Raw genomic sequence first — 12,672 nt, 5'->3', positions numbered from 1 at the left:
TTATTCCCTTACAAATTCAAGGATATTTTTAAATTGAAAATTATGTGTTAGGAATTTTTCTAGATGCTGAAGCCCATGCTTGGGTACTTAAGATTCAGCCATTCCACTTACCTAATATGTTCAAAACAGTCTGCAAATGCCTTCTCTATACCTAAAGCTGTTTTAGGCACTTGGCATGCCTTAATGAATCAACAGACAAAGATATGTGCTCTCTTGAAACTTATATTGTACTGGCAGAGATAAAATATCAACAAATAAGTAGGACATATGATGATGATGAAAATTAGGCAAAGAGAGTGGGGAGTATGAAACTAAAGATATAGGATTAAAATAGGATGATCGGAGAATTCAATGGGAAAGTTATGTGAGTCAAATATTTGAAGGAGATGTGTGTCAAGCAAATATCTTGGGAACAAATATTTCGTGAGCCAGGAAGAACAAGCACACAGTCTCCAAGGGGGCAGTGAGTCAGGGATGTTTGAAGAAGAGTGGTGTGATCATTGTGACTGCCTGGAGTGAACTGAGCATGGGAGCAGTGGCAGGAGACGAGATCACAGCTGCTACTGGGAGCCAGATTGTGTGGGGCTTTGTGGCCAGGTTATAGATGTTGGCTCTCATTCTCAGGGAGATAGGAAAACATTGCAAGATTATGAGCTGACATGACTCAAATGGGGTTACTCTGACTTCTGTGATTAAAAAAAAAAAAAAATAGCCTATGGGAAGAAAAGAACAGAAACTGTGCACCACTTAGGAATATGATAATAATTCAAGTGAAAGGTGGTGATGTCTTGGGTAAGGATGCAAGTGGTGGAAAGAGGTGAGCTTCTGGTGATAGGTCACAGAAAGTTCCAACATGCTTGGCCTGGTAGGTTCTGCTTCACAAATACCAACTTTCAGGTAAATAGCAAGTATAAATATAATAAGCAATTTCCTGAACATAATGGGAAAGAAATAATTGCAGGCAGACACTCGGGACAGGAGGCTGACACTTGAAAGAAGGGAAGGGCACTGAGTGAGTTTCCTGTCTTCGGAGCTTTTAATCTGAGAGCAGATCCCAATCTGTAACAAACAAGGGCCACTAAAACCTAGACAGTATCTATATAACCTCATAGACTTAACTAACTTCAGGACAGATTCGGGGGGACCTTGGCAATTGTAAAGTGAGTGGGGGTAATCCTAGAAAGGAGTGAGTCACATAAAGGGAACTACAAATTCTGCACAGAAATGCTGCTCACGTTTCTGGGTGACATTGAAGAATGCATGTGCAGAGCAGATTCCAAGCAGTGCACCTAAAGCTAAAAGAACTAAATTGAATATTAGAATTTGGAGCTTGAGTTCAGCCAAGTTAACTATCTGTTAGAACAACCTAGTGATATTCTCTAAGGGAAAATAAGAGAATTGAGAGTCTCTTTGATGTACCATTTTTTGATGTCCAGGATACCATATAAAATTATGGGCTATACAAATAAACAAGAAAGGCCCAGTGTGGTGGCTCATGCCTTTAATCCCAGCACTTTGGGAGGTAGAGGTGGGTGGATCACAACGTCAGGAGTTCAAGACCTGCCTGGCCCAGATGGTGAAACCCCGTCCTTACTAAAAATACAAAAATTAGCCAGGTGTGGTGCCAGGTGCCTGTAATCCCAGCTACTCGGGAGGCTGAGGCAGAGAATTGCTTGAACCCGGGAGGCGGAGGTTGCAGTGAGCCAAGATCACACCACTGCACTCTAGCTTGGGTGACAAAGTGAGACTCCATCTAAAATAAAAATAAAAATAAAAAATAAATAAACAAAAAAATATGTCTCAGATTTAAGAGAAAGGTAGTCAGTAGAAACCGATCCCAAGATGACCAGAATGTTAGAATCAGCAGGCAAAAATTTTAAAGTGGCTATTATAAATATATTTAAAATGTAAAGAAAAATATGCTCATACCAAATGAAAATACAGGACATCTCAGTAGAGAAATAGAAAGTATTTTAAAAGAATAAAAATGAAATTCTGAAACTGAAAAACAGAGTATCTAAAATGGAAGAAATCACTAGATGGGCTTATCAGCAGATTGGAAATGGCAGAAGAAAAGCTTGCTGAACTTGAAGAAAGATCTATTTAAAATGATCTAATTTGAAGGGCAGAGAGAAAAAAAGATTGCTAAGAAATGTACAGAGGTTCAGGAGCATATGACAATTTAAAAAGTCTAACATACATGTGACTTGAGTCCTAGAAAGGGATGAGGGTTAGAAGATAGCGGAAAACACATATACATACATAATATTCAATGTTTTTCCTTTTGGTGAAGGACACAAATCTACTAATTCAAGAAGCTCAGCAAATTCCAAACAGAAAACATACAGATAAGCCAACAACTAGGCACATGATAGTTAAACTTCTGACAACTAAAGCTTAAACAAATCTTAGCCGCTACTGGAAAATAAAAATGATATATTTCACATAGAGGAAAAGATTTTAATTATTACCAATTTTTAATCTGGAACATTAAAAGCCAGACGACAATAATGATCTTTAAAAGGTAGATAGATAATAAAATTGACAACCCTGAATTTTACACTTGATCTTAGCCAAAAGGCAGAGAAGCGATACAACCCTAACTTCTATACCCAGCAAAATATCCCTCAAGAATAAAGCCAAAATAAAGACATTTTCAGATAAAATAAAACTGAAAGAAGTTCTTACTAGCAGATCTGTACTAACCGACTGTTTAAAAAAATGCTTTTCAGACTGAAGGAAAGTGATAATCAAGAGACACTTACATTTTTCAGAAAGAAGAATGAAAATGAAAATACGGGTAGACATACAAGACAAATTTTTTCTTCTAATTTCGTTAAAGTACATGTGATAGTTTGAAGCAAAAATTATGTTATGTTACAATGTAAAAAGAAGAGAGGATAAATGAACCTAGGTGATTGCAAGTTGCTTACATTTTAGGTGATATAATACAATTTTAAGTTGCTTACATTTTAGGTGATATTATACAATTTCAACTCGAGGTAGACATTGAAAAGTTAAGGTTGTATATTGTACTTCCTAGAGCAACCACTAGAAAAGTAATACAAGAGGAAACAGCTAGAATTATAATATACCTTAAAATGGAATTATAAAGAACTTCTATTAATTTCCTCTCCCACCCCCTCAAAAAGGAAGAAAATAACAATAACAACAACAACAAAAATGAAGGAACAAAAAATAGGAAGTGTAGGAGGGAAAAAACTTTTCTTCTACCTTCCCAAATTCAGTAGCTAGAACTTATGAATTAAACTGACAAAAACCAGATAAACAAGAGAAAAATGTTATGCTTACAGAAGCCAGCAAAAATCTCATTAAAATGTTAAAGACTTCATACATAACTTAGTAGAAAAAAGGGAAGGGGAGGAAAAGGTTTCTGTAAGAAAAGCAGATGGATTTCCTTAAGAAACACAAGTGATTTTCTAGATTAAACGTTTGTGATAATTGCCTGCCTCAGTGGGTAGCTCATGGCTGTAATTCCAGTGATGGGAGTGGGAATAGGCTGAGATGGGAGGATTGCTTGTAGCCCAGAAATTTTGCTTCAGTGAGTCATGATTGTGCCACTGCATTCCAGCCTGGGTGACAGAGTGAGACCCTGAAAGTTTGTGATAATATTTGTATATACAAGTATGAGCATGCTCTTTCCATCTTCTTCAGGGTCATAAAACTCTTCTGGAGAGAGGATTTATGGTAGTTCTCATTTCTCAGAAGTTTTTGCGTTTGGTCAGATAAGGAAAGCTCAGCTCTGAGAAATTTTCTTTCTGCATCTGCTGACTTTCAATTGCCTTCAGCTCAAATTATATATATAATAAAGTGGCATATTTTGGGATGGCATGTTCTGATTCTCTCTAGAAGAATAAAATGGAGTAACAAAAGGAAATGGTAGATTTAAATTCAAATGTATCAATAATCATACTCGGTGTAAACTGACTAAGCACTCCAATTTAAAGGTAGAAATCATTACACTGAACTAAAAAGCGAAGACACAAGACCAAACCACATGCTGTCTATAAGATACTTTAAATATGAGACAGACAGGTTCAAAATAATTGGTTGGAAAAAATATACTATGCAAACAATAAGTATAAAGTACCTGAAGATAACTATTTTTTAATATTTTTTAGCAGATAAGGTAGATGTCAAGTAAAAGAGTATTATCAGAGATAAAGAGGGAGATTATGTAATGACCAAAAGGTCAAATATATCAGAAGACATAATAATCAGAAATCTATATGCACTTCATAACAGAGTTTCAAAATACATGAAGCAAAATTTGAGAGAACTAAAAGGAACATATAAATAATTTTACAACCACAGTTTGAGATTTTAACACTCTCTCTTAGCAATTGATAGAACTAGATAAAAGCATCAATACAAACATAGATTATTTGAACAATGCTTTCAACCACCTTGACGTAATTCACATCTATATTAGACTCCATCCAAAAACTATAGAATGCAACTGTCTGGCCTAATGGGAAAGATGGAACTGCTATTGACAGATGTGGTAAAACTAAGAAATGCACTGATGAGAAAATATCAAGTGTTCAGTTTTCACCACACACATTTGAAATGTTCATTAATTACCAGTGGATATGTTGAACAGACCAAAGTTATATGAGTCTGGATTTCAGACGAGAGGATTAGATTTGAGTATAAGTTTGAGTATTACCAACATGTAAATAATATTTAAAGTCAAAGGACTGCAGTTTTCATTAGAGCAGTCAAGCAGTCATATAGAAAAAAGAAGAGGGTCAAAGACTGAGTGTTAGGGTGATGGAACATTTAGCGATAGGGTAAATGAGGAGGAGCTGGTAAAAGATATTGAGAAATAAATCATTAGTGTCTTAATAGTCAGTTTTGGTGGAGTGACAAGGTGAAACACCTGACCAGGGAGGGTTCAAGGAAGAGAAGTTGATTGAATTTGGAGACAGTGAGTACAGATCAAAGGTGGGAAAAGGTGAGTGTGTGGGGAGGTGTTAAAATTTTTTTTTTTCTTTTTTGGTAAAAGTCCAGAGAGTAAATATTTTAGGCTGTGTGGATCATATGGTCTCTGTTGTAACTGCTTAACTCCACTATTGAAGTACAAAAGCAGACATAGACAATACTAAATGAAAGAGTAAGGGAGTATGGTTGCATTCTAATAAAACATTAATGATAAAAGCAGTGAGCCATATTTGACCCACAGATTTTAGTTTGCTACCCCTGATATGGATAATTCTATTGAAAAACAGTTCTCTGATTTCGTCAAAACTGGAGGAGGATGGGAAGCCAGGAGGCTCAGATGAACGTTTATTTTTCGGGAGACAGAACAAAATAATTGCTGGTGTGATGACCTTGAATAGTATTAGTCCACTCAGGGAATTTACATTTTGACAGGGCAAAATTCACAAATAAATAAATACAAATTTGTTTCTGTTTTGGTGAGAGTTGACGCTATAAGCTTGAATGAGATTGCCAAAGAGAGTATGTAGAGAGAGAGGAAAAGTCAGTTAAGGACATAAATTAGGAAATCCCCGGGATAGGGTAGAAGAAAGAGCAGCTAGAGAAGACTTCTAAATGAAGGATCAGAGAGATTAGGCAAGAATTAGGAGCAGAGTCAGCTTCATGAGTGTGCGACCTGTGTAGTCACACAAGGCCCTGTATTCAGAAGAGGGCCACGCCTGGTTTAATAATCTGTTACCATCTTGCAATGTATAATAATTTTTGAGCAAGTGGCCCTGCATTTTCATTTGTATTGAGCCCTGCAAATTTTGTAGCTTTTCCTGGCCATGAGGTTATAATTTTACAAAAGCAAGGATAGGAAAGAGTTTCAATCAACAGGAGTTGGGACAAGGTGGACTTCTGCACAAATAGCATTTCAAATGTCAGTGAGAAGGCATTATTTCTTTATAGCCCTCTTTAAACTCTCTGAAAACAAAAGAAAATGATGATAAAAAAGTATGCCATTTTCAATTATACAAGAAAACTATCATAACCTCAAACCACAAATTGTGAAACATACTCTTTACTGTGCACTGTTAAGCAGGAGAAGAATGCTGGGGCCCAGGCTGCACATGTCACATCAGAATCCAGTAAGATTCCAGCCCCAAAAGATATTCACAGTGGTCCTCTGAGTGGAGCAAAAAGAGCTAAGGCAGGGCCATCTGCAGAGGTGGGGTTGGTCTAAAGTGGCATCTTAAAAGGCAAAGTCAATATGCCATTTATATTTTCTATGTTAGAGGCTAAAACACGAGAGTCTACAGATGTGTTTTGTTTGAACTATGTTTTTTTCTATTTGTTAGATTTACCTTTAAAAATTGTTGTATTGTTACATGAAATTTTACATATTTATGGGGTACATGTGTTTGTAACATGTATAGAATATGCGATGATCAAGTCAGGGTACTTGTGACATCCATCACCTTAAGTATTTATCATTTCTGTGTTTGAAACCTTCTAAGTCTTCTTTGAAATATACAATACTAATGTTGCTAATTATAGTCAATGTACTATGAGCATGATCAAACATTAAACATGATTGCTATCAGCTTTTAAACTATCAAACATTAAAACTTACTCCTTCTATATAACTGCATGTTTTTATTCATTAACCAACCTCTCTTCATCTTCCTTTCCCACCCCCACACCCTTCCCAGCCTCTGGCATTTATCACTCTATTCTCTACCTCCATGAGACCAACATTTTAAGCTCCTACATGTGAGTGAGCACATGACATATTTGTCTTTCTGTCCCTGACTTATTTCACTTAACAGAATGACCTCTAGTTCCATCCATGTTGCTGCAAATGATAGGATTTCATTCTTTTTATGGCCAAATAGTATTCCATTGTGCATGGCATTTTAAAAATAGAGGTTCACTTAAAAAATATGTATTGTTTGACTGTTGAAAAAGAAATTCTGGCCACCGTGATCTCACACAACAATCTAATAGCCATCAGCTAAACTGATTAGCTGCTGTCACCTTAGGATGAAGCACACAGTGCAGTTCACCACAGACTCTACCACTCCCTTTGGTCTTAAACTTAGCCCTTTTCACTCCTTTATAACTTCTACTCAATCTCTGTAAGTATTTGAGCTTCAAAACTCTGTTATATATTTAACTTTCTAACCAAGGAGCACCTCTAGGGGAAATGGAAAAATAAAAGAGCTTTGCTGAGACACACATTGACTTAGAGGATAAAGAAAATAATACATTTGAAGTGAGATTATTTAAAAAGACAAGTTAAGTAAAGTCAAAATACTCAGAACTCATTGCAGACCCTCTATCCCATTCTTTGTCTTCTATTCTTAAGAAAAATGAACATAAATTCAATGGTAAATATTAATCAAAAATAAATCTGCTTAGGACCCATTTATAAGATTTCAATCAATCAGTTAATTAAAACCTGAGAAAAAATTAGCAAAAATAAGATGAAACAAATATACAAAAGTGAATAGAAATATTTACAGAATATTTTATAGTCATAGATACTATAGCCACAAGGAAGATAATAGAATTCTAAGTATGAATACAAGAGATTTTAAGACAACAGAAGAGATGATGGTCAGGTAGCACAGCACAAAAAAATGTGGAAGGAAAAAATAATATAACCTATCAAAGAGATGAAAACCAAATGGAAGCCACAAGAATTTAATTAACAATGCAGGATCATAACAAAGACACGTATATGCTTGAAGAATCACGCAAAACGATACAGAACAATGATATCAAAATGATTACAGACAAGCTATGGACAAAGGATAGCTAACATTCATGAAATTATGTTCCCAAGGGATAAAAGCAGAACAAATGGACAGAAAACATAGAGAAGTCATTCCAGGAAAAAAAAAAAAAAAGTTAATGCATCTACATACTGGCTCTCTAGTTGTTGAAAATACTAGTAAAGAATGATAAGCTCCAGGCCACATCCTAATGAGGTTCCCTTACCTCAGTCATGATCAATTTAATGTGCTCCATATCAAGTAAAGCACATCACATATAAAGGGGGAAAGATCAGGTTGGCCTCAGATTTTTTTTTTTTTCGTAATAACACTTATTGCCAGGCAGAATAGAGCTATGTCCTAAGGAAAGAAAAGTGTGGGCCGAGGATTTACAAAAGCAGGTAGGCTCCATGCATTCTCAAACATGCAGCATTTCAGAAAATACAGCATTTGCTAATCTTTCTCATTTTAGTGGTCTTCACCACAGTGTCCATTTCTACTTAACAGTGTTTGCTTTGCTGCCTATAATGTCCCAGAAATAAAAACAGATGAGTGTTAAATGACAGCCTAAGTGCAATGCTACATCGTGTTCATCTGCCCTCTGTAATTGATTACTTGAACTGAGAACATCATGACATTTCCAAGTGTAAGTAGCACCGAGGGCTCCCTATGCTAGAGAGGAGTCATTTTGGCTGCAGCTTTTAGTCAGTGGCTCAGTCTGTAGAAAGTAACTAGTAGTAACATCTTAGCTTCATAATTTCAAAAACACTTGGGGCTCTCTACAATACTATATGAAGTTCACACTATGAGGTTGTCTTTTAGAAATTTTATTGAGATTAGCATATTTAATGTTTAAGAGCACACCCTTTCAATTAATAAAAGTGGATTCATAGTTACGTGATGTTGGCTAAGTAGCTTTACCTCTCTAAACCTTAATTGTTCAGCCTTAAAATGAAGGTAATAATATTTCTGTCAGACAGTTCTTATAAATATTCATCAAGTAAATGTACGGAAAGCACTTATCAGAGGATCTGCAATGTAGTAGGTTCTCTGTAATCAGTTGCCTTTATGGAATTCAGTTCTGATCAACAAACATTTGTTGGACACCTTGTCTATGTTATATTCTGAGTTAGGTGCTAATGGCATAAAGATGAGTAGCATGTGGTCTCTATCCTCATAAAGGACGTGGTTATAAGAGAGAGAACTACACATCCAGATAATTCTAATATAATATGGAGATTTTTTGTTGTTGTTGTTACATATGTATATTTGTGCCATGTTGGTGTGCTGCACCCATCAACTCGTCAGCACCCATCAACTCATCATTTACATCAGGTATAACTCCCAATGCAATCCCTCCCCCCTCCCCCCTCCCCATGATAGGCCCCAGTGTGTGATGTTCCCCTTCCCGAGTCCAAGTGATCTCATTGTTCAGTTCCCACCTATGAGTGAGAACATGTGGTGTTTGGTTTTCTGTTCTTGTGATAGTTGGCTAAGAATGATGGTTTCCAGCTGCATCCACGTCCCTACAAAGGACACAAACTCATCCTTTTTGATGGCTGCATAGTATTCCATGGTGTATATGTGCCACATTTTCTTAATCCAGTCTGTCACTGATGGACATTTGGGTTGATTCCAAGTCTTTGCTATTGTGAATAGTGCCGCAATAAACATACATGTGCATGTGTCTTTATAGCAGCATGATTTATAATCCTTTGGGTATATACCCAGTAATGGGATGGCTGGGTCATATGGTACATCTAGTTCTAGATCCTTGAGGAATCGCCATACTGTTTTCCATAATGGTTGAACTACTTTACAATCCCACCAACAGTGTAAAAGTGTTCCTATTTCTCCACATCCTCTCCAGCACCTGTTGTTTCCTGACTTTTTAATGATTGCCATTCTAACTGGTATGAGATGGTATCTCATTGTGGTTTTGATTTGCATTTCTCTGATGGCCAGTGATGATGAGCATTTTTTCATGTGTCTGTTGGCTGTATAAATGTCTTCTTTTGAGAAATGTCTGTTCATATCCTTTGCCCACTTTTTGATGGGGTTGTTTGTTTTTTTCTTGTAAATTTGTTTGAGTTCTTTGTAGGTTCTGGATATTAGCCCTTTGTCAGATGAGTAGATTGCAAAAATTTTCTCCCACTCTGTAGGTTGCCTGTTCACTCTGATGGTAGTTTCTTTTGCTGTGCAGAAGCTCTTTAGTTTAATTAGATCCCATTTGTCAATTTTGGCTTTTGCTTCCATTGCCTTTGGTGTTTTAGACATGAAGCCTTTGCCCATGCCTATGTCCTGAATGGTACTACCTAGGTTTTCTTCTAGGGTTTTTATGGTATTAGGTCTAACATTTAAGTCTGTAATCCATCTTGAATTAATTTTCGTATAAGGAGAAAGGAAAGGATCCAGTTTCAGCTTTCTACTTATGGCTAGCCAATTTTCCCAGCACCATTTATTAATAGGGAATCCTTTCCCCATTTCTTGTTTCTCTCAGATTTGTCAAAGATCAGATGGCTGTAGATGTGTGGTATTATTTCTGAGGACTCTGTTCTGTTCCATTGGTCTATATCTCTGTTTTGGTACCAGTACCATGCTGTTTTGGTTACTGTAGCCTTGTAGTATAGTTTGAAGTCAGGTAGCGTGATGCCTCCAGCTTTGTTCTTTTGACTTAGGATTGTCTTGGAGATGCGGGCTCTTTTTTGGTTCCATATGAACTTTACAGCAGTTTTTTTCAATTCTGTGAAGAAACTCATTGGTAGCTTGATGGGGATGGCATTGAATCTATAAATAACCTTGGGCAGTATGGCCATTTTCATGATATTGATTCTTCCTATCCATGAGCATGGTATGTTCTTCCATTTGTTTGTGTCGTCTTTGATTTCACTGAGCAGTGGTTTGTAGTTCTCCTTGAAGAGGTCCTTTACATCCCTTGTAAGTTGGATTCCTAGGTATTTTATTCTCTTTGAAGCAATTGTGAATGGAAGTTCATTCATGAGTTGGCTCTCTGTTTGTCTGTTACTTGTGTATAAGAATGCTTGTGATTTTTGCACATTAATTTTGTATCCTGAGACTTTGCTGAAGTTTCTTATCAGCTTAAGGAGATTTTGGGCTGAGACAATGGGGTTGTCTAAATATACAATCATGTCATCTGCAAACAGGGACAATTTGACTTCTTCTTTTCCTAACTGAATACCCTTGATTTCTTTCTCTTGCCTGATTGCCCTAGCCAGAACTTCCAACACTATGTTGAATAGGAGTGTTGAGAGAGGGCATCCCTGTCTTGTGCCAGTTTTCAAAGGGAATTTTTTCAGTTTTTGCCCATTCAGTATGATATTGGCTGTGGGTTTGTCATAAATAGCTCTTATGATTTTGAGGTATGTTCCATCAATACCGAATTTATTGAGCGTTTTTAGCATGAAGGGCTGTTGAATTTTGTCAAAAGCCTTTTCTGCATCTATTGAGATAATCATGTGGTTCTTGTCTTTGGTTCTGTTTATATGCTGGATTATGTTTATTGATTTGCAAATGTTGAACCAGCCTTGCATCCAAGGGATGAAGCCCACTTGATCATGGTGGATAAGCTTTTTGATGTGCTGCTGGATCCGGTTTGCCAGTATTTTATTGAGGATTTTTGCATCGATGTTCATCAGGGATATTGGTCTAAAATTCTCTTTTTTTGTTGTGTCTCTGCCAGGCTTTGGTATCAGGATGATGTTGGCCTCATAAAATGAGTTAGGGAGGATTCCCTCTTTTTCTATTGATTGGAATAGTTTCAGAAGGAATGGCACCAGCTCCTCCTTGTACCTCTGGTAGAATTCAGCTGTGAATCCATCTGGTCCTGGACTTTTTTTGGTTGGTAGGCTGTTAATTATTGCCTCAATTTCAGAGCCTGCTATTGGTCTATTCAGGGATTCAACTTCTTCCTGGTTTAGTCTTGGAAGAGTGTAAGTGTCCAGGAAATTATCCATTTCTTCTAGATTTTCTAGTTTATTTGTGTAGAGGTGTTTATAGTATTCTCTGATGGTAGTTTGTATTTCTGTGGGGTCGGTGGTGATATCCCCTTTATCATTTTTTATTGCATCTATTTGATTCTTCTCTCTTTTCTTCTTTATTAGTCTTGCTAGCGGTCTGTCAATTTTGTTGATCTTTTCAAAAAACCAACTCCTGGATTCATTGATTTTTTGGAGGGTTTTTTGTGTCTCTATCTCCTTCAGTTCTGCTCTGATCTTAATTATTTCTTGCCTTCTGCTAGCTTTCAAATGTGTTTGCTCTTGCTTCTCTAGTTCTTTTAATTGTGATGTTAGAGTGTCAATTTTAGATCTTTCCTGCTTTCTCTTGTGGGCATTTAGTGCTATAAATTTCCCTCTACACACTGCTTTAAATGTGTCCCAGAGATTCTGGTATGTTGTATCTTTGTTCTCATTGGTTTCAAAGAACATCTTTATTTCTGCCTTCATTTTGTTATGTACCCAGTAGTCATTCAGGAGCAGGTTGTTCAGTTTCCATGTAGTTGAGCGGTTTTGATTGAGTTTCTTAGTCCTGAGTTCTAATTTGATTGCACTGTGGTCTGAGAGACAGTTTGTTATAATTTCTGTTCTTGTACATTTGCTGAGGAGTGCTTTACTTCCAATTATGTGGTCAATTTTGGAATAAGTGCGATGTGGTGCTGAGAAGAATGTATATTCTGTTGATTTGGGGTGGAGAGTTCTATAGATGTCTATTAGGTCTGCTTGCTGCCGAGATGAGTTCAATTCCTGGATATCCTTGTTAACTTTCTGTCTCATTGATCTGTCTAATGTTGACAGTGGGGTGTTGAAGTCTCCCATTATTATTGTATGGGAGTCTAAGTCTCTTTGTAAGTCTCTAAGGACTTGCTTTATGAATCTGGGTGCTCCTGTATTGGGTGCATATATATTTAGGAGAGTTAGCTCTTCCTGTTGAATTG

General features: G+C 36.7%; 1 pseudogene; it reads right to left on the bottom strand.

Moving 5' to 3' along the window:
* Nucleotides 1-2,465: 2,465 nt before the first annotated feature.
* Nucleotides 2,466-2,593, bottom strand: LOC139362470 (U2 spliceosomal RNA; annotated as a pseudogene).
* Between the last annotated feature and the right edge of the window lie 10,079 nt (nt 2,594-12,672).

Source organism: Macaca nemestrina, chromosome 3 (assembly GCF_043159975.1).
Source record: "Macaca nemestrina isolate mMacNem1 chromosome 3, mMacNem.hap1, whole genome shotgun sequence".
Taxonomy (NCBI): domain Eukaryota; kingdom Metazoa; phylum Chordata; class Mammalia; order Primates; family Cercopithecidae; genus Macaca; species Macaca nemestrina.
This window is presented reverse-complemented; position numbering and strand designations above follow the sequence as displayed.